Genomic DNA, 24,185 nt, shown 5'->3' with positions numbered 1-24,185 from the left:
CAATTTTGTCCTTAAGTGGGTGTCCATTTGAATTTTCTATAATCCTTCACATCATTGTTGAACCCGGATGACCCAAATGATCATACATATATTGAAATTAGCAGGGTCCGATAATTTCTTGTTTATCACCATATAGGACTCAACTGGATTTATAAAGGTGTAATACAATCCAGATTTATATGAGGGGAGCTTTTCCATTAATTTCTTCACCCCTGAAACAACTGATGTAATATACAAAAATTCTTCATCATTTTCATTTGTTATCTCAATGTGATAACTATTTTTACGTATATTTTAAAAACTCAAAAGATTTCTTTTTGATCTGGAAAAAACATTGCATCATCGATAGTCAATTGTGTACCATTAGGTAACACTATGTTTGCTCTTCCGGACCTCAATAAGATCTGATGCACCGGATATGGTGTTAACATTAGCTTTAGCTAGCATTAGATGCGAAAAATATTTTTGGTTTTTCAATATTGTGTATGTTGTTGCACTATCCGCTAAACAAAGTGACTCCTAATCTTTTATAGCACATGAAGTGAGGCTGCTGGTCATTTTTCTTCACAGGAATAATATAAAAATTAGAAATGCAAAATCTCAAACATTTCATTGATAATAAGATAAGAAACGTATAATGATAGTTAAAGTTCAAACATAATGCTTAGAGTTCAAGTTAATACATAAAAGCTTAACAAGACAAGGCCTTAATATTCTAATTATTATCAGTGTTATCACCACCAAGTTTGACCATCTCCACATTTCCATCTTCGAAAAAATCAGCCACTTCCATGTGAATAGAGTTGAAAGTGGAAATTTGATTTCCTCCTCCAAGGTGTGCTTAAGATGGGCATTGCCCAAAGGATCACTTTGTTCAGTAAAATTAGTCTCCACACCTTTCAAAGAAGCTTGATAAAGATCAACAAGGTGCTTGGAGGTACGACTCTAATGGCCTTTCATCCCATAACGATGACAAGTGCTTTCAACCTTCTTATCCATTGTACTTCCTTTGTACTTTTCCTCATTTTTTGACCACTTCTGGTGGTCAGGTTTCTTAAAATTTGAGAATTTTTTGTGATCATGACCTCGACCACGTCCAAAACCACGTCTGTTGTAAAAGACATGCTTGTACTTTAACAAGACTAAGACAACTTGTCAACCCTAAGTTAGTTGTATTGTTATCTAAATTTGTATTTTGTACTTGTAACACTTAAAGTCTGTAAAAATACAAGGAGCAGACTAGAGTTTTTCCTAAAATAGTATCAAGCCTAAGGATTCTATCTGGAAGAAGATCAAGAAGATCATGCCTTAAAAGAATTTTGAAGAAGCTTGGAGTTGAATAAATCTGTGTTGGAGAAAAATGTCTTAAGTCAAGATCGCTACAAGTCACAGATTTAATGTTATAGAGAAGTCATTCGAGAACTCCAGAATGACTTATCGAGAAGTCACTCAAACTCTAGAGAGTACCGACGGATAAGTAATATCTACTCGACGGATGAGCTATATATCTACTCGATGGATGAACAACATCTACTTGACGGATGAGCAATATCTACTCGACAAATAAGCTATATATCTACTCGATGGATGAGCTATATATCTACTCAACGGATAAGCAATATCCACGGGAGTAGAGAAATCAGGAAAGCTACTCGAGAACTCAAAAGATATCGACAAGTCATTCTTTCACTAGAGAACTCATAGTTATTGACAAGTCTATATCCATTCGAGAACTCAGAGATATCTACAAGTCAAGTGAAGTCATGAAGACTAGAGATCTCGATGAGCTGAAGACCTCTACAAGCCAAACTCATTATGGAATACTAGAGATCTCGATAAGCCTTTGTACTTATCGAGATATCAAGTGTTCTATTAATTCAAACTGGAGATCTCGAGGTACAGTCTCAAAGTACAGAATTGCAAATCAGTTTAATATCCAAGATAAACAATCAACAAACAATCCAACCGCCAGATTGACAAGTCTACAAAAAGCTGCTTGAAGTGTGTGCAAGATCAATGACAAAGATTAACTGACGGATGAAGATTAAAGTAAACACAAGATGCTAAAGATATGCTAAGCCATAAATGGAAGATTTGCTTTTTCTAAATAGAAATGACAAGTGACAGTTTAGAAAAGCTAATAACATATTTATTATCCATTGTGTAAACCAGCAGTTAATTGAGCTATAAAGTTAGCACTGGTCCTCTAGTTAGAAGTAACAATTAAGATCAAAAAGTTCTTGTAATACTCTCGAGAAGAAGCTGAACTCTTTAACTTCGAAGAGCTTAGAAATTTTGTAGCAAACATCTTAATTTTTAATACAAAATTTAAGTGAGTTTTGAAGATCTGTGTTCTTTATTTTGTGCAAGTTTAATTCTGCATGAACACTTTTCTATACAAGATTTAATTTACTTTGTTCAACCATTATCTTTCAAGAAAAGCCTAAAATCAGAAAAACACATTCACCCCCCTCCCTCTGTGTGTGATTCATTACCTAACAACGTCTACGTCCACCGGCACGCCCACGTCCAAATCCATATCCATGCCCACGTCCACGTCCAAATTGATTATTTCGTCCAAATTCATTACTAGTCACAACATTCACTTCAGGGAATGGTGTCGAACCAGTTGAACGAGCTTGATGATTTTTCATCAAAAGTTCATTATTTTGCTTGGCAAGAAGCAATACAGATATAAGCTCAGAATATTTTGTGAATCCTCGTTCACGATATTGCTGTTGCAGGAGCATATTATTGGCATGAAAAGTGGAGTAGGTCTTTTCCAACATATCATTTAATATATTTTCACCACATAATTTCAGCTAAAAAGTAATCTTAAACATTGCAGAGTTATACTCGCTTACACTTTTAAAATCTTGCAAACTCAAGTGTAGCCAATCATAGAGAGAGGAAGTGTGATACTTTTCTGGTGATCATATCTTTCTTTCAGATTTTTCCAAAAGGTTGTTGGATCTTTAACAACCAAATATTCTGTTTTCAATCCTCCATCAAGGTGGTGGTGGAGGAATATCATAGCTTTTGCTTTATCGTGTTCATAAGTTTTGTTCCCTTCTTTAATAGTGTCACCAAGACCCATAGCGCTAAGATGGATTTCCGCATCCAAAATCCATGTTAGGTTTTTTTTCGGTGACATCAAGTGCTATGAACTCAAGTTTTGTAAGGTTCGACATTATCACTATATATAACATGAATTAACCATATATATAATCAAAGAAACTAATATTTAGATCAAACAATGTCATGAAAGTCAACCAAAATTTTAAAATTATATATAATCGAAGAAAGCAAAAAAACATAAATGAGAAAGCAGTGCATTGAAAGATCTAACAAGCGGTCATGTCGCTAACATGGTTCAGATAAGGAGCAATAAATTTACAGCAATATTCATAAAGTCAAAGTTACTTTACCAACAAGCACTAGCTATCTTGTTGATTGTATAATGAGTAAACATATCCCTTTTACCAAAAAAAAAATTTCTATAGCAATTAACACTTGTAAAGCAATTAAATTGAAAAATAAAATAAGCTACTTGGACAATACTACACATTTTAAAAAATAACTAACAACGTAAAAGTTTTTCCCCTAATGGTACACAGTGATATATCCAGTGGTACAAAAATATGTGATCTAATTAACTAAATTATAGTTTTCATTTTAATTATTATTATATATTTTTTAATTTTACATCCTTAACAAAAAGAAACAGATAAACAAATAATATCATCTCATATTTATAAATGCCCGTTTTATATAAGAAACCATATAAATTTTACAAATTTATTGGCAAAAACAAATATGGAAAAGAGAAACATATAAAAGACAAATAGAGATAAAATCTTCACTCGTCGTTATTCAAGATCTACACGAGTTTCCACAATATTATAATATATATTTTTTTTTATTCATGTATCACACACAAATCTTTGCACAACACTACCTTGTCATACATGCAAAAATTAATTATTATATTTTCCAGTGTATAAATAACCACGCGCAAAGGTGCATGACGCTGGTATAGAAGTGTAGGTACATAAATCACAAGATTAAACACACAAACAGAGAGACCAAGCCATTCACACATATATATAAATAATAATATAGTAGCACATGAATCATATGGCACTTACATAATCTTCAAAAATGAAAAGGTTTAAAATTGTACCGTGATATTTTAGAGATGTATAAGATTGTGAACCAACCGATTATGACTTCTTGTATCAACCACTAAAATTCATGTAACTTGTAGTCAAATTCTCTTGCCACGCTACTTTCTTCTTTATGCTACTTTCTTCTTTATGGTGCTTTCGTGCTGATAACGTGTTATATATAAATTAAAGGTATAAAGATAAAACTTGAGAAAAGTTATATCTATACTATATTATAATAATCGGAATGGGGTATAATTTGATTCAACGGTTATTCCCTAATTTTGTTTATTCAGAAAATAAATAAACAATGTTATATATCCGCTAAACTACTAAATTGTTAAACTACTAGACTTAGACTACTTATACTACTAAACTACGACGACAACTTATCCTATTATTGAAAAATAAATATATAGTGCTATATATTCGCTAAACTACTAAATTCTTAAAGTACTGGACATAGTCTACTTATCCTCCTAAACTACGACCACATGTTATCCTATTAATTATTAAATTTATAATTATAATATTTATATAATATTTTAAAATATAATATGACAAGATAAATAAAAAATTTAAATAATAACGGGAACCCGTGCATCGCACGGGATTTAAGTTAGTAATAATAGAGAAGGAGATCACCATCTCTTTATTCATCTATCTAAGCACATGTTTACAAGGTTTATATAGACCGAAACTTTGTAAGCTACAAGTAATTGAAAGGCCAAAGGTTTGTACAATAATGATAAAAGATGAAAGGCCAAGAGTCATACACTTAATGTATATAACAATATTTTATTTTTTAAAATTTTACACATTTATCACAAATGATATAAAATTTGACTTAATTGCAGACGTGACCCCAACTATTATTTTTTAGCAAGAAAATACTCAATTATAGAAATTATCACAAAAGTGGCTGAACAATTATTTTTTTAACACAGATAGCATTCCGTCAACTGGTGTAGACGGACGTTAATTTTAGAAGGGTAAAAAATAAAATTATATATAATTACAAACTCGTGTATGTATACATCCCCACTTACATGAACAAACCCTAAATTGCAAACTTTATCTTAGATTTACATTTTTCCTATGCTACATTGCAATATCAGAAGCATATCTCTTATAGTATACATGTCACTTGCTTTGGTATAACTGCTTTCCACAATTTCTTTGAATTCATGACCTGAACTTCTACAACAGGTCATACATCTTTGGGCTGAGAAAAACTTCTTATGATGAACGTGATTTTCTGTTCTCTCCATATAATAAGTTTCGACATAATAAGTTTCTTATGATCGTGCTCTCAGTGCCTCGAAGATATACATAAATCTGTCATTGAAGTTGATGAAAAGGGAACCGAAGCAGCTGCTGCAACTGTTCCTGAATTCGTAGTTACTACAAGTTGTAGGGATCCAAAAATTATTCTCAAGATCTTGATTAACTTTGTTGCAGACCACCCAGTTTTGTACGTCATTAGAGTAATCGTACGGGAAGTGTACTTGGTTTCAGTAATAACTGAATGTCATGTTAGAATACGTTGATCTGCTTCAAGTCCGCTATGAGATTTCAATTTGAAATTTCTTAAGTTGTGGTAATGAATCATACCGGGCTTCCCTGGTGCTCATTTTTAAAGCCTCTCCACTCATAAAGATTATAACACTAATGTTGAATATGATTTTACAGCTTCTATTAACGGGTAAGATCAATTAATCACTTCTAACCACATTGAGTAAAACTTTCAGGCAAGGGGCGTGAATTATTTGCACAATTGTTCACCGTTATTGTTTATCGTGATTTGAAATTCCCAAATCTTTTTGTGGATGAACTGGGTCGTGAAGGTGAATTTCTTATCTGCTAAATGTAATTAGTATTACAGTTCCCTATAATAAGCATGTCAAATTGCACATGTCTGGTATCCGATTTTGGGTTGTCAAGAATGAAGCACAACACATTTCTTTCCTCGAGGTCAACTGCAGGGACGGTAAGTTGTATTTGCCATTTTGTTCTATAGTCTTCTTTTTATTGCTGCAGCTAAATGCATGTCTTTTATCCCTGATTTTAGATGTGTCCTGTTATATAACAACAATTGAGTTAGAAACAAGTAGAATGTATTCAATATAGGTAAGAAGCGAGATGAAGGTCTTCGTAATTGCTTAAACTAGTATATGAAATGCTATAAGCTAGTGTTATACTTTGCAGCGTGTATAGTGTGGCAAATGAATATGTTTTCTAGAGATTAAACATCCACCATACTATTTGCGCTTGTATCTTTGTGAGAGATATACAGACAGACAGAGGTGTTTGTTTGCAAGGATACAACCCTCAGATCACGTATTTATATTTTTACCCTTTTGAAAATAACGTTTGTTTATACCAGTTAACGGAATGGTATCGGGTGTTTAAAAAAAATTGTTCAGCCACTCCTGTAATAGTTTCTATAGTTGAGCTATTTTCTGTTAAAAATAATAGTTGAGGTCACGTCACGGCAATTAAGTCTAAAATATTTGACCCGCAAGGGTGGGCTCAGTTGGTTAAAGAGTGGATAACTATTCTCTTGGTCACATGTTCGAATCACACGGGAGGAGAATTTATGATTATGCCTCCCTGAGTTAGAGTATATCGCTTAAATGCGATTTATTTTGGTTCACGTGGTTTGCAGGCTATTGCGTGAGTCCGTAGGATTTACCCGGTACGCACCCGAAAGGTAGCAGCTGCGGGTTAACTACGATTAAAAAAATGATATTTTGAAATTATGAATTACAAATCATAATAATATAATATATTCATGACACATAGTACACAATACTAAATATGTTATATTCAATTAAAAATTATGGTTATAGACTATGCGAAAGAAATTAAAAGTGTTGTTATAAAAGTGCACCCATGATACTAAAAGTGCATATTAGGTTTTTTTAAAAAAACATCTGAAATGATAATATTTTAGTAAGAAAAATTTATACAAAAAATCTGAAATTTAACAAATTACTGTGTAAAATGAGATTGTACACATAAAATTATACACTTTTAGATATGAATAATTCGGCTAATTTTTTCTAACTGTCCAATTCTGCTCTATTTGAATTATTCAGCTTGTAAAATTTGACTACCAAACAATATGAATGAAATGAAGCGCTTAGATTTACTTCATTCAGCTTCATTAAGGGGTAAACAAATGACCCCTAAGTTAGTTAGAATGACCAAAGTGTAATATTAAATTATTTTTAAATAGAATAACTAACATTATACAAATTATTTCTTAAAATAGAATGACTAAAATTTTATTTATTACTGTTTTACGTTGCGATTTTTATAAAGGACCGCTTGGGATTTCTTAAAATATAAGTTATGAGTTAAAGTTGAAAAGTACTGTATAAACATGAAAATTGTAACATAAGTTATTTAGACGTTTAGATAATTTTACTTATAAATTATGTATAAGTTGTTGAAATATTTGGTAAATCAAAACTTATAAGTTATAACTATTATTAAAAAAATTAAGATTTTAATATAATAATTGAATACATGAATAAAAAATTCACCCATCTCTTTATTATATTTTTAAACATCTTAAAATACAAATAACTGAAAATAAACATATAGCATGTGAATTAGGATAAAAGTTTAATAATTTAATTAGATACAAGTCAATCAATGTAATTAAATTTTGAGACAAGATAGTCAGGTAATGTCTTAGTTTTTTAATCATTTTCCCCAACTTTCAGCTTATATGGCCATAATACAGTAAAATAAGTTCATTTTATACTTCCCTAAACACTCTGCTACAAGTATAATCCAGGTTTTTCATCATTTAAGTGGAAAAAGGCCTCTCCCAGACAGCCACTAAGTTACTTACTTTTATACCATTTTCAATATTTTCAAAGGAATAAATATAATTATATCGAATTTTACATATAACAAATACGAAAGAAAATAATATATCAAAGTTGGATCAAGATTTTCCTACTAGTAGAACAAATGACAGTGAAGAAATTTCCCAACCAACAAAAATTTCAAACATTAGTTAAGTACACTTGATAGAAATATGGTGTTAGTTAAATAAAACTATGGTGATTGTCTCTACAGTCCACACTCATGCTTACTGCACACTGGAGGACAATCAATGGTGATAGCTTCTTCTGTTCATCTGTAGAGGTTGAGGCCCGACTCGAGTAATACATTTACCACCAACGGCACGATGCATGCATGCATTCCACAGCCAGATTTGCATAAATGGCTTGAAACTTTGACTTCAAAATCCGATTCCCCTTCCCTATCTTCACATAAGAAACACGCTGCAAGGAGCTGTTTATCTAACCAGGGGGAATAATACTCTGCAGGAATAATTATAATGCAACACCATGTTTAAACTGCATAAAGTAAACTAGCTTTGCTCAATATGTTAGACAATATACTGCAAATAATACATCAACACATACAAGTGAACTATAAAACTTAAAAAGCTTGTCTAAATGGGAGCACAATACATCTTGTGTCCATATTTGATCAGAAACAGAACAAAGCATTGAAATTACATATTTCCGTTTGAAAAACTAGACATGCAATTTTTTATAATCATGTACTTACTAGTCCTTTGTAACAGGTGATGTATTCAATTAGCAAAAAAAGATGCGATGTATTTTTTTTATTTTATTAAAATTTCGTGTGAACATGTTATCATTTTCACTATAATGAAATGAACACTGCATGTCTCACTAAATTTCTAAATAACGGAAGATACTACATTGTTTTATATTTCCCTTTTAAAATAATTTCTACTATTGTTATCGTTCCAAGTATGTGGCCCAATACCTCCAACAACTTGTCGCTTTGCATTTGATAAGGTACACGATATAAACCTCACACTCGTAGCAGTTGCAGCAGCCTCTTGAATATGCATTCAAGAAATTGACAAGGTGTACATCATGAATCCAGAAAGAACTTGCACATATATGACAACCATCATGTACTAAGTGAGTATTAGAGCCGAGATGTAGAGTGTTTCTTGCATAGTAGGACCCTCGATTAAAAACTCATGAAAAAATTTGGTTGGTTCAAGAGAGTTTGAGCACACCTATATCTCTTCTTTACACAAAAAATGAGAAATCTAGTTCATTGGGCATCATACCAAAGAATCGAAGATCAGAAGATGGGTGGATAGATACTACATATAGAAAGCACTTATTCAAGTGTGCTATGTCACACCTGCCTTAAAATTTTATTTACTAACTTTGGAGCTTATTATACTGCTGCATGAGTCAGGGAACGGGGTGGGATACCCTAATTCCCGATCCCTGAATTTTTCTTATACTTCCCCCATTCCCCGCCCCGAACCCGGAAAATTCCCCGAATCCCCGACCCGAACGGGGGCGGGGATCGGGTAGGGTCGGGGGGGGGGGGGGGTTTAAATGCCCATCCCTATGCATGACATTCATTTGAAGATTACAAAAACGTAACAGATCTGGATATCGTTTATGTGTGCTGTCTACAGTTATAGTAAAACCAGTATCTTACTCGTGTAATGATTGCAATCCATCACATAGGAAAGTCAATTGCAAGCTTACACAAAAACGTTGTAAATAAAGAAGGAAAACTTTACTACTGAAATAGATATTTCAAACTTAACTTGAAAGTAATTACTATCAAGTCTGACATTTGAAGCGAGCCCAACAGACTTATAACAATTAGCTATGCGATGCATACCAAGTTAACCTTTCATTTATTAACTAAACTGATAACCATAACATAAGTGTACACAAATAAACTTACTAGAAAACATCTACATAGTTCGCAAAGAAACCAAGATTTTTCTATTAATAAACACATTAAAAATTGTGGGGAGTACAATATAAACCTATCAACCACCTATACAACAGATACAAGTTCAGAAACTGCAGTTGTAGAATATTGGGGACTTACATGCACACTATAAACTCGATTGTAAGTTGAAACTGCCTCTTGCATCAATTACCAATTTCATTAATTACGACTAGCTATATTAACTAAAACATGGATGTATTATACACTCAAGTTGCACTATAAAATGGGGGAGTCTCAGACACAAGTATCATGCAAAGTTAATGAACAGAAATACATATATAGAGAGAGAAAGAAAAGAAATTTACAAATTCAGGCACATAATACTGCACTGGAGAAACTTACCAAGTCTTTGTTTGTGATGGTCATCTTTCTGGTGGCGAACCTCAGTATCAGTGCTGCAGCGCGAGACACATGCTGATGAAGGAAGAAGCAATTATGTATGGAAGCAAGGACATAACCACCACTTCCTTTGTTGTGGCTTAGACATGGATGGTTGAAACCATTTCCACCATTTTTGGGAAAAGGTCCTCTCGCTGAAGCTGCTAAACTTAAGAGTATTGTTGGGCTCTTGGAAATCAAAGACGCCATTGGCCTTGCAAATATTCCTGAGGTTAATATAGAAGCAGTAGATGGACCATTACATTGATCCATCTGGGGTACAGCTAAATAAAAATATAAAGTCCTGCTATATGCATTTATACTAGATATATGGCTACATGTTATAATTATACAGTATCATATAATTGTAGTTTGTAGATTGTCGTGTAATCTTATACTCACACTAGAAGTTTGCTTAGCATATACTTAAAACAAGAAATTAGATCATCGAAGATTATATTTAATAAGAACAAGATAAAACACATACTCCTGCATCATAATTATTTTACGAAGAACAAGAAGCCGGTGATCCAACGCCTCTTGGTGTAGCAGTATCTCCCTCGCTCCCTTTACGGGTGTTTGAGTGTGTTTAACAATCCAAAAAAACAAGAATCCGGGGCCAAACAATGAGCCACCAAGAGCAACTTTAGCAATAAAATTTAGACTCCTAATGAGTATCATATTAATAAAGTTCTGGAATTTGTGTCCGCGGTCTAACATATAATACCTATCATATTAATGTAGTCGTGGAATAGGTTGCTAGAATTAATTGAGTTTCCAAAATGTATATTCCAGTGAAACTATTAGAATTTCGGTGGGTAACAAGTAACAACAATTATAGACACTGGTTTCCCAATTTTAGTTAAAATGTAAATGAAGTTTACTATAATATGATTTTAATTAGGAGTATAAACACTGGTTTACTATATATTTACTAGAATATAAAACTACTAGAATAATAATACTATCAAACAATTCCATTTTCTGGACGGTGCCACCGTATACATAAAAATTCCGCTACTTCAGATAGCATATTTTCACAAACATGGCAACAATTAAGCAACAATTAAAACAATGCAATTCAATTTGATACATGTAAATTATAATTCCTTAATTAACATGTTAATTCTAGCCGTGCGAGAATACAATGCAATCAGAAGTCACGATAACTATGATTTGAACTGAGTTGTGAACTTTGTTGCTTCTGGAAAGAATAATAGTAATCCTTCTTAGTCAGAAACCACATCTACTCCTCGTTTCTTCAAGAACTCCTTAGCCTCAACTATGTCCTAAAGAACAACCACGTATTAGGTAACTCCTTAGGTAAGAACAAAATTAATATTATTAGCAATAGCAATCACCCTTGTATGGGCTTCTCTTTTGTATGCACAGAGTCGAAACCGGGACTCCACACAATGCATCATAATTTCATGTATGATGTTAACAATTGACGTGAAAATTATGAAAATTTCTTTACAAAGGAGAAAAGGAACTATAACATTATTTGTTGATTCAGTCTAAACATCAAGCTAGGCTTAAAGATGATTGTACAAAATGAGGTATAATTTAGTTTCACGATTTCATCTGTCCAATATCATATAGTTAATGCCAGATAAAGTGTACGACATGATACCTTCTGTAACAAGACGGACTCTTGTGGACAAGTCGGAAACATCAGCCCGACTCCAACCATTAATAGCCCATAACAGCCTAGTGACACTAGAGAGTATAATGGCAGCTGGAGAAAAAACACAAGCCATTTTAAATTAGTAATCTCACGAATCATTTTAAATTAGTAACCGCACGAATCATTTTTAATTAGTAATCGCACGAATTATACGACAAAAAACAAGCAAATGACTTCGATAACCGATTATTCGTAAATAAAGCAGTTCACCAACCAAGTACAATAACCCTGTGGAAAAATTGATGCCTGCAATAATCCAACACAGATAGCTGACATCACTGCCAGCAATGACATGATTTTCACAATGTGCTCCATTGCATGTGTATCTGCCACGTGTAAGAATCAATTTCAGTTATAACAGTAAAAATGTCATATTGGAAATTAACATTTAGAATTATAGTTCAAATTTTAGTAACCCTAATTTCTTAAATGCCCAAATGAAAACCCGAATTTATATTATAATCCTGACCCGACCCGACCCGCGAACAAATTTTAAGCCCAACTAAGACGCACCTGAACTGACGGAGGTCGCCGCCGGTAGTCGGAGAGGACTGGAGGCTATGCTGCTGCAGTTGTTTTTGTTTTTTTTACGATTTACCCTTTGTTTCAATCCTATGGGTAATATTAAAGGCCAGCCCGTTGGTTTGTCTTTAAGCCCAATCTGTTTATTTCTAGCCCAACCCGTTTGTTAATAGATTAGAAATCCAGGTGCTATTTTTTTGATACGTAATTAATTCATTAGTCAAAAGTAGTACGGTAATTATAAAATTAATCAAAATTTGAAAAATACGTATAAAAATTTAATAAAATATGATCTTCTGTTAGAAATTGTCTTACATCCTTTGTGGGAGGGGCTGATTGCTAATTTATAAGCCGCCAGATAACTCCATTATCACGAGGCCTTTTGGGATGAGTCCAAAAATAAATTTGCGCTCGTTCGGCCCAAAATGGACAATATCATACTAATATGAAGTTAGACCTGCTTAGCAAACTCCAACAAGTGCTATCAGAACTACAGTTATAAATGGTCAAAAAATAATCTCAGACGGTCTCCTATAATGGGCCTAGGAAGAGGCAAATGAGATACCCAAGAATAGACTCAAGAAAAAAGGCAGGTGGGCCTTCAATATGGTTCTCGGGGGGAGTCAGAAAACTAGAAGGATTCCAGTATGGATCTAGGGGGAGCAGACACACAATCAGGTGACAGATTTGGCAACTGTCGAGCCCAATATGTGAAGAAGGAGATTGTTGGGAGTTGTCCCACGTCGTTTGTGGGAGAAGGAGATTGCTAGAATATAAAAAGCCCGTTAACTCTATCAGTATGAGGCCTTTTGGGAGTTACCCAAAAAAAACCGTGTTGACATGGCTCAAAACGGACAATATCATCCTAATGTGGAGTTAGGCGTGCTTAGCAAGCCCAACGAGTGGTATCAGAGCTATGGTTGTAACGGTCCATAACAATCTCATGTGGGCTCATAATGGACCTAGAAAACGCAACAGATGGGCTACCCCATGATGGACTTAAGGGGAAGGCATACGGCCTTCCAGTATGGGCCTAGGGGCAGATAGCCAGATGGACTTTCAATTTGGGTCAAAGGGGGAGGCAGATCACACAATCAAGAGGCAGATCCGACAGGTGTCGAGTCCGATTCGTGAAGGGGGAGATTATTAGGAATTATCCCACATCGTTTGTAGAGGGGCTGATTGGTAGTTTATAAGCCGCTAGGTAACTCCATTAGCATGAGGCATGTTGGGATGAGCCCCAAAATAAATCTGCGCGGACTCGGCCTAAAGCGGATAATATCATACTAATGTGGAGTTAGACCTACTTAGCAAGCCCTAACATCTTCTTCATCCAAATTATGATCGTCAATTAGATTTTCATTTGTGGTATACAAGTGAAGTACTTCTGTAACACCCCCAGATCCGGGGTCAGGGATCCGGGTCGTCACGGTCTTTCTTTCCACAATATCACTTCACTTAATTAACAATAAATAAATTCATGTTGTGACCCCACAATAACACACCCCACAACCCGTTATAGTCTCAGAGATGAAATTGAAAGAAGTACAAGTATTTGAATCCACAATTTAAAAGTTATTACAACCCAAAAATGATTACTTGATAAGTTTACAATTAATTGCCATTATCTGCCACAAGTTATTATACATAATTGATTCCCAAAGGTAGAAGGTCTGATCTACAAATAGATCTACCTTTGCAGCTATAGCAGCTATGATCTCAACGGGAAGGCGCGGGGCGCTTCCCACGCTCTTGCGCTGGGTCTGCTTGAGTCTGGCCATCTTTCCTAACTGTTGTTGTGTGATGAAGAAATAAAGCAAGAGTGAGCATTACAGCTCGCAAGATAATATATAGTGTAAACAATAACGCAAGCATCTAAATGGATAACTTGCTGGAAACCTTTATCAGGTGAAAGATAATTACTTACTGGATATAAGCAAAACAAGGGATGAAGTTATCAAATACTTCACTATACTTATATCATTTATAAAGCTACTTGAACTACCACTGTTCAAAGTATTATAGGTTTCAAAAGGTCATCACATAGATGAGACCACAAGTTAAGACTTGAATAGATTCAATCTTTGAAATATTATTGAATGAAATAAAGTTACGAGATACTTTATTTAGTCCCGATATATATTCACATATATATCTCTTAAACATTTGCTTGGAACCTCTGTTATGTAAAGTATGAACAGAGTTTGTAACATCCAATGAAATTTGGAAAGGAAAAGAATTTTGGCATAAACCCGATATCTTGCTGATCAGGAAAAGATACCAATAAGTAACCTTTTCTACTAGTAGATGGATGAATCCCCTACCGGTCATCACCCTGGCCTCATTGAAACCTTGTGCTGGACCGCCACCCGGCCTCTTACGCGTTGATGGACTGCCACCCAGCCACTTACACTTTGATAGACCGTACCCCGGCCTGTCGCTTATGCCGACTCAATTAGATGGGCTTACTTCCCGAACATTGGGTAAGTAATCAATTCATTTGTTTTCTCAAAACAGCAACCACGTTGCGGATGTAAAATACACCACAGAGCTGGATCCCCCAGGTTTTGAGCGAGTATTTAAATCCCCTTTGAAAGGAAGATCTTAAATAAAAATGAGTTTTGGGGTCCACTCTAACTTTAAAAATCATTTTGAAGACTCGAAAACATTTTTTAAGAATGTTTGGAGTACTGCTGATTTATTAAAATAAATCAGTCCCGATTTATGTCTTTGGTCCTTTGGACCACTTCGGGTCCGAGCATCTTCCGCTCCCCTACTTCATCCCAGTATAAGGGAGATCAACACCTTCTTCCGTACAGGGCCTCATAAGGTGGCATTCCGAAGCTAGTATGAAAGCTATTGTTATAAGAAAACTCGATCAACGGCAAGTGATCATCCCAACTTCCTTTAAAGTCTATTGCACAGACTCTCAATATATCCTCTAGTGTCTGGATGGTCCTTTCACTCTGCCCATCCGTCTGGGGATGGTACGCGGTACTCATTTTTAACTTGGTCCTTGCACATTCTTGAAAGCTCCTCCAAAATCTGGAGTTGAACCTGGGGTCTCGATCTGAGACAATGGACGCTGGGACTCCATGTCGCGTCACTATTTCCTTAAGGTAAATGTCCACCAGTCTATCGACTGTGTATCTCTCCTTGATAGGAATGAAATGAGCTGACTTTGTCAGTCGGTCTATAATTACCCAATATGGCGTCATGATTGGCTTTCGTCCTTGGCAAGCCTACACAAAATCCATCGCTATCTGTTTCCCATTCCACTTCGGAATCTCCAGGGGTCGTAAAAGTCCACTGGGTCTCTGGTGCTCTGCCTTTACTCCTTTGGCAAGTCAAACCATTTGCTTACCCATTCTGCTACGTCCCTCTTCATGTTGGGCCACCAGTAATATTCCTTCAAATCTCTATACATCTTGGTGCTTCCCGGGTGAATGGAATACCTTGAACTATGACTTTCATCCAAAATCTCGTCTTTAAGTTCTTGAACATTCGAAACCCAAATCCTGTAGGAATACCTCATTATCGCCTTATTGTCTCTCTCAATATGGATCTCTTCTCCAGTCATTGACTCTCTGCCCTCATTCATCATTCTTTCTTGGCACAACCTAATCTTTTCTAATAACTCTGGCTGCATTGATATCTCAAACAGCTTTTCAGTTCCGGTTCCGGTTACCTTTCCTTCTATTTCCATTCTTTCGAAATCCCTGATTAATTCCTCCGAAGTCATTAACATTCTGAGCCTTTCCTTCCTACTGAGGGAATCAGCCACCACATTGGCTTTCCCCGGATGATAGAGAATCTCACAATCATAGTCCTTGATTAGTTCTAACCATCTCCTCTGGCGCATGTTGAGCCCTTTCTGCGTAAATATGTACTTGAGGCTCTTATGGTCTGTGAAAATCTCGCACTTCTCTCCATACAAGTAGTGCTTCCAAATTTTTAAGGCAAAAACTATTGCCGCGAGCTCAAGGTCATGAGTAGGATATCTAATCTCGTATTCCTTCAGTTGTCTTGACGCATACGCAATCACTTTACCGTGCTGCATAAGCACACACCCTAATCCTTTGTGCGACGCGTCACTATATATCACAAAATCTCCTTTTCCGTCTGGCAATGCCAACACCGGGGCCGTTACCAACCTTTTCTTTAGTTCCTGAAAACTGTTCTCGTATTTCTCCGTCCATTCAAACTTCTCTGTCTTACGAGTAAGTCGTGTCAAAGGGGCTGCGATCTTCGCAAGTCCTGCACAAATCTACGATAGTAGCCGGCCAATCCTATGAAACTCCTTACCTCTGTGGGTGTGGTTGGCCTTTCCCAATTTGAGACCGCCTCTATCTTAGAGGGGTCGACCAATACTCCTTCTTTATTGATCACATGTCCTAAAAACTGTACTTCATTCCGCCAGAATTCACACTTCGAGAATTTGGCATAAAACTGTTCCTCTCTGAGTATTCCTAGAGCTTTCCTCAAATGCTCTGCATGTTCTGCCTCAGTCCTTGAGTAGATCAAAATATCATCAATAAAAACTATCACACACTTGTCCAAGTACTTCTTAAATACTCTATTCATTAAATCCATGAAAGCCGCTGGGGCGTTGGTTAATCCAAAGGACATTACCAAGAACTCATAATGCCCATACCTGGTACGAAACGCTGTCTTGGGGATATCTTCGGGTTTAATCTTTAGTTGGTGATATCCAGTTCTCAGGTCAATCTTGGAAAAAAACACAGCATCCTTTAGCTGGTCGAACAGATCATCTATTCTAGGTAACGGGTACCTGTTCTTTATGGTTAGCTTGTTCAACTCTCGATAGTCGATGCACAGCCTCATGCTCCCATCTTTCTTCTTAACAAATAAAACTGGTGCTCCCCACGGAGACATACTAGGTCTTATCATACCCTTATCTAAGAGTTCCTGCAATTGGATAGCTAATTCTTTCATTTCTAACGGGGCTAACCGGTAAGGTGCTTTTGAAACTGGCGCCATCCCTGGGGCCAACTCAATAGCAAATTTAATCACTCTATCGGGTGGTAATCCCGGAAGGTCTTGTGGGAATACATCTTCGAATTCGTTGACTACTGGAATATCTTGTAAGTTGGGCACCTCCTTTTGTGTGTCTACCACATAGGCTAGGTAAGCCTCGTTTCCTTTCGTAGCATCCTTCTGGCCTGGGCCATGGTAAAAATTTCTGCGTCTGCCTCTTTCCCCTAAATATGACTTCTTTCTTTCCTGGAATATTCAACTTAACTTTCTTCCCTTTACAGTCTATCTGAGCATCATTGCTAGATAGCCAGTCCATTCCCAAAATTATATCAAATTCCCCTAACTTAAAAGGAATCAGATCAACATTGAAAGATTGTTCCCCTATGCCTAACTCACAGGCGGGGTGAATCAGATTAACAAGAATAACTTCATGGTTGGCTATTTCTACTTGTAAGGGCTCTATCAAGGGTTCAACTTTAAGTCTTAATTTACGCGCAAAGTCCCTTGATATAAAAGATTTAGTTGCTCCTGAATCAAATAAAATGTTTGCACTGACTGAATTTAGAGAAAGGGTACCTGCTATCACATCTGAATGTTTCATAGCATCCTGGACTGTCATGTTGAAAGTCCTTGCAGTAGGTGGCTTATTAGAAGCAGCCCTGCTTGCTCCCGAAGCTGCTGGTTTGTTCATTGGGCATTCCCTCTTCCAATGACCCGGGCATCCACACTGATGACAAGTGGTGGTTGGGCGGGTAATGGGGGTTGGCGAAGTGCACTTGTCTGAATAGTGACCCTCTCGACCACACTTGAAGCAGATTACCGGCTTTCCTTTACACTCCCCAGAATGCATCCTTCCACAAGTGTTACAGGCTGGCAATGGGGGTCGACACTGGTTGGAATAGGACATTCTTGACTTCTGGCCGCTCTGGCTCATATTCACGCTCATTGGTCGCTTAAACCCAGTGTTCTTTCCCGGTAGGGACACTGCTCCTCGATTAAATCTAATTGGGAAGCTCCTTCATGCGAACCCCCACCCATGCTCATACTTTTCCTCTTATTCCCTTCTTCTCTCTTCCTTCTGCATCTGTTCACTTCCGGCTTCTACAATTGTTGCCTTTTGCACCAGAGTGGCATAATCCGTAAGCTCAAGGATTGCCACCCTATTCTGAATCCACGGTTTCAGTCCTGCTGAAACCTCCTAGCTTTCTTTTCCTCGGTACTCACAAATTTCGGCACAAACCTTGATAACTCAGTAATTTCGCTTCGTACTCTGCTACAGATAAGTTATTCTGCTTTAGCTCCAGGAACTTGAGCTCCATCTGGTTTTCCATAAATCTCGGGAAATACTTCCCCAAAAACAACTGACTGAATCTCTCCCAGGTTATGATAGCATCTGTCTCCATGTTTTTCTTGGCCTCCCACCAGTAGTTGGCCTCTCCTTTCAGAAGGTAGGTAGCAAATACAGTCTTCTGCGCCTCATCGGTACTCAAAATCTCAAAGGATTTCTCCATTTCCTTTAACCATGCCCTTGCCTCAACTGGGTCGGCTGATCCGTGGAACTCAGGAGGGCTTAAGGGACTTAAAAGCCCTGAAAGAGTTTGCCAACAGCATTGTTATTTCCTTGAGGGGGTGGGTTGGGTTGACGTTCCAAGTTCTGCCTTAGTAGTTGCATGAACTGGCCCATGGGATCCATGTCTGGGTTTGGTATTGGTTGCTCAACCTCAGTTTCTCCTTCCTCAGCCTCTATCACAAATCCCTCAACATTATATGTTTCCTCTTCCTCTTAATACAGGGAGTCATTATGTTCAACATAATCCTCATCTTCCTCTTCACTGTGTTCCTGGTTCCTATCGTCCTGGTTATGGCTTCCCTGGTCCTCAGATCCAGGGTTCGCCCTAGTTTCAATCTTTCTTGGCGGCATGCTACTGATAATAAAAAAAATATTGGGAAATTCAACGTTAGGTCACAATCATACACAACATTGTGCCTTGCACAACTCTATAATGGGGAGAATGTATCTCGCAATTCTAATGTTTTATGACAGTTCTAATAAGAAGTGCAGTAATAATTACTGCACTTCTTATTAGAACTGTCATAAAACATTAGAATTGCGAGATACATTCTCCCCATTATAGAGTTGTGCAAGGCACAATGTTGTGTATGATTGTGACCTAACGTTGAATTTCCCAATATTTTTTTTATTATCAGTAGCATGCCGCCAAGAAAGATTGAAACTAGGGCGAACCCTGGATCTGAGGACCAGGGAAAGCCATAACCAGGACGATAGGAACCAGGAACACAGTGAAGAGGAAGATGAGGATTATGTTGAACATAATGACTCCTGTATTAAGAGAAGAGGAAACATATAATGTTGAGGGATTTGTGATAGAGGCTGAGGAAGGAGAAACTGAGGTTGAGCAACCAATACCAAACCCAGACATGGATCCCATGGGCCAGTTCATGCAACTACTAAGGCAGAACTTGGAACGTCAACCCAACCCACCCCCTCAAGGAAATAACAATGCTGTGGCAAACTCTTTCAGGGCTTTTAAGTCCCTTAAGCCCTCCTGAGTTCCACGGATCAGCCGACCCAGTTGAGGCAAGGGCATGGTTAAAGGAAATGGAGAAATCCTTTGAGATTTTGAGTACCGATGAGGCGCAGAAGACTGTATTTGCTACCTACCTTCTGAAAGGAGAGGCCAACTACTGGTGGGAGGCCAAGAAAAACATGGAGACAGATGCTATCATAACCTGGGAGAGATTCAGTCAGTTGTTTTGGGAAAGTATTTCCCGAGATTTATGGAAAACCAGATGGAGCTCAAGTTCCTGGAGCTAAAGCAGAATAACTTATCTGTAGCAGAGTACGAAGCGAAATTTACTGAGTTATCAAGGTTTGTGCCGAAATTTGTGAGTACCGAGGAAAAGAAAGCTAGGAGGTTTCAGCAGGGACTGAAACCGTGGATTCAGAATAGGGTGGCAATCCTTGAGCTTACGGATTATGCCACTCTGGTGCAAAAGGCAACAATTGTAGAAGCCGGAAGTGAACAGATGCAGAAGGAAAGAGAGAAGAAGGGAATAAAGAGGAAAAGTATGAGCATGGGTGGGGGTTCCGCATGAAGGAGCTTCCCAATTAGATTTAATCGAGGAGCAGTGTCCCTACCGGGAAAGAACACTGGGTTTAAGCGACCAATGAGCGTGAATATGAGCCAGAGCGGCCAGAAGTCAAGAATGTCCTATTCCAACCAGTGTCGACCCCCATTGCCAGCCTGTAACACTTGTGGAAGGATGCATTCTGGGGAGTGTAAAGGAAAGCCGGTAATCTGCTTCAAGTGTGGTCGAGAGGGTCACTATTCAGACAAGTGCACTTCGCCAACCCCCATTACCCGCCCAACCACCACTTGTCATCAGTGTGGATGCCGGGTCATTGGAAGAGGGAATGCCCAATGAACAAACCAGCAGCTTCGGGAGCAAGCAGGGCTGCTTCTAATAAGCCACCTACTGCAAGGACTTTCAACATGACAGTCCAGGATGCTATGAAACATTCAGATGTGATAGCAGGTACCCTTTCTCTAAATTCAGTCAGTGCAAACATTTTATTTGATTCAGGAGCAACTAAATCTTTTATATCAAGGGACTTTGCGCGTAAATTAAGACTTAAAGTTGAACCCTTGATAGAGCCCTTACAAGTAGAAATAGCCAACCATGAAGTTATTCTTGTTAATCTGATTCACCCCGCCTGTGAGTTAGGCATAGGGGAACAATCTTTCAATGTTGATCTGATTCCTTTTAAGTTAGGGGAATTTGATATAATTTTGGGAATGGACTGGCTATCTAGCAATGATGCTCAGATAGACTGTAAAGGGAAGAAAGTTAAGTTGAATATTCCAGGAAAGAAAGAAGTCATATTTAGGGGAAAGAGGCAGACGCAGAAATTTTTTACCATGGCCCAGGCCAGAAGGATGCTACGAAAAGGAACGAGGCTTACCTAGCCTATGTGGTAGACACACAAAAGGAGGTGCCCAACTTACAAGATATTCCAGTAGTCAACGAATTCGAAGATGTATTCCCACAAGACCTTCCGGGATTACCACCCGATAGAGTGATTAAATTTGCTATTGAGTTGGCCCCAGGGATGGCGCCAGTTTCAAAGCACCTTACCGGTTAGCCCCGTTAGAAATGAAAGAATTAGCTATCCAATTGCAGGAACTCTTAGATAAGGGTATGATAAGACCTAGTTGTCTCCGTGGGGAGCACCAGTTTTATTTGTTAAGAAGAAGATGGGAGCATGAGGCTGTGCATCGACTATCGAGAGTTGAACAAGCTAACCATAAAGAACAGGTACCCGTTACCTAGAATAGATGATCTGTTCGACCAGCTAAAGGATGCTGTGTTTTTTTCCAAGATTGACCTGAGAACTGGATATCACCAACTAAAGATTAAACCCGAAGATATCCCCAAGACAGCGTTCGTACCAGGTATGGGCATTATGAGTTCTTGGTAATGTCCTTTGGATTAACCAACGCCCCAGCGGCTTTCATGGATTTAATGAATAGAGTATTTAAGAAGTACTTGGACAAGTGTGTGATAGTTTTTATTGATGATATTTTGATCTACTCAAGGACTGAGGCAGAACATGCAGAGCATTTGAGGAAAGCTCTAGGAATACTCAGAGAGGAACAGTTTTATGCCAAATTCTCGAAGTTGTGAATTCTGGCGGAATGAAGTACAGTTTTTAGGACATGTGATCAATAAAGAAGGAGTATTGGTCGACCCCTCTAAGATAGAGGCGGTCTCAAATTGGGAAAGGCCAACCACACCCACAGAGGTAAGGAGTTTCATAGGATTGGCCGGCTACTATCGTAGATTTGTGCAGGACTTTGCGAAGATCGCAGCCCCTTTGACCACGACTTACTCGTAAGACAGAGAAGTTTGAATGGACGGAGAAATACGGAGAACAGTTTTCAGGAACTAAAGAAAAGGTTGGTAACGGCCCCGGTGTTGGCATTGCCAGACGGAAAAGGAGATTTTGTGATATATAGTGACGCGTCGCACAAAGGATTAGGGTGTGTGCTTATGCAGCACGGTAAAGTGATTGCGTATGCGTCAAGACAACTGAAGGAATACGAGATTAGATATCCTACTCATGACCTTGAGCTCGCGGCAATAGTTTTTGCCTTAAAAATTTGGAAGCACTACTTGTATGGAGAGAAGTGCGAGATTTTCACAGACCATAAGAGCCTCAAGTACATATTTACGCAGAAAGGGCTCAACATGCGCCAGAGGAGATGGTTAGAACTAATCAAGGACTATGATTGTGAGATTCTCTATCATCCGGGGAAAGCCAATGTGGTGGCTGATTCCCTCAGTAGGAAGGAAAGGCTCAGAATGTTAATGACTTCGGAGGAATTAATCAGGGATTTCGAAAGAATGGAAATAGAAGGAAAGGTAACCGGAACCGGAACTGAAAAGCTGTTTGAGATATCAATGCAGCCAGAGTTATTAGAAAAGATTAGGTTGTGCCAAGAAAGAATGATGAATGAGGGCAGAGAGTCAATGACTGGAGAAGAGATCCATATTGAGAGAGACAATAAGGCGATAATGAGGTATTCCTACAGGATTTGGGTTTCGAATGTTCAAGAACTTAAGACGAGATTTTGGATGAAAGTCATAGTTCAAGGTATTCCAATTCACCCGGGAAGCACCAAGATGTATAGAGATTGAAGGAATATTACTGGTGGCCCAACATGAAGTGGGACGTAGCAGAATGGGTAAGCAAATGTTTGACTTGCCAAAGAGTAAAGGCAGAACACCAGAGACCCAGTGGACTTTACGACCCCTGGGATTTCCGAGTGGAAATGGGAACAGATAGCGATGGATTTTGTTGTAGGCTTTCCAGGACGAAAGCCAATCATGATGCCATATGGGTAATTATAGACCGACTGACAAAGTCAGCTCATTTCATTCCTATCAAGGAGAGATACACAGTCGATAGACTGGTGGACATTTACCTTAAGGAAATAGTGACGCGACATGGAGTCCCAGCGTCCATTGTCTCAGATCGAGACCCCAGGTTCAACTCCAGATTTTGGAGGAGCTTTCAAGAATGTGCAAGGACCAAGTTAAAAATGAGTACCGCGTACCATCCCCAGACGGATGGGCAGAGTGAAAGGACCATCCAGACACTAGAGGATATATTGAGAGTCTGTGCAATAGACTTTAAAGGAAGTTGGGATGATCACTTGCCGTTGATCGAGTTTTCTTATAACAATAGCTTTCATACTAGCTTCGGAATGCCACCTTATGAGGCCCTGTACGGAAGAAGGTGTTGATCTCCCTTATACTGGGATGAAGTAGGGGAGCGGAAGATGCTCGGACCCGAAGTGGTCCAAAGGACCAAAGACATAAATCGGGACTGATTTATTTTAATAAATCAGCAGTACTCCAAACATTCTTAAAAAATGTTTTCGAGTCTTCAAAATGATTTTTAAAGTTAGAGTGGACCCCAAAACTCATTTTTATTTAAGATCTTCCTTTCAAAGGGGATTTAAATACTCGCTCAAAACCTGGGGGATCCAGCTCTGTGGTGTATTTTACATCCGCAACGT

The 24,185-nt window shown here is 37.7% G+C and overlaps 1 long non-coding RNA gene across 1 annotated transcript; it reads right to left on the bottom strand.

Moving 5' to 3' along the window:
• Positions 1 to 12,050: 12,050 nt before the first annotated feature.
• Positions 12,051 to 12,654, bottom strand: LOC141703904 (uncharacterized). The gene is made up of 3 exons (XR_012567745.1): positions 12,574 to 12,654; positions 12,275 to 12,386; positions 12,051 to 12,111 (listed from the first exon to the last, which is right to left on the bottom strand). It is a non-coding gene; the product is annotated as an uncharacterized LOC141703904 (long non-coding RNA).
• Between the last annotated feature and the right edge of the window lie 11,531 nt (positions 12,655 to 24,185).

This window comes from Apium graveolens, unplaced genomic scaffold (assembly GCF_009905375.1).
Source record: "Apium graveolens cultivar Ventura unplaced genomic scaffold, ASM990537v1 ctg7190, whole genome shotgun sequence".
NCBI lineage: Eukaryota > Viridiplantae > Streptophyta > Magnoliopsida > Apiales > Apiaceae > Apium > Apium graveolens.
Note: the sequence above shows the minus strand (reverse complement) of the source record. Positions and strands in the feature narration are given on the sequence as shown.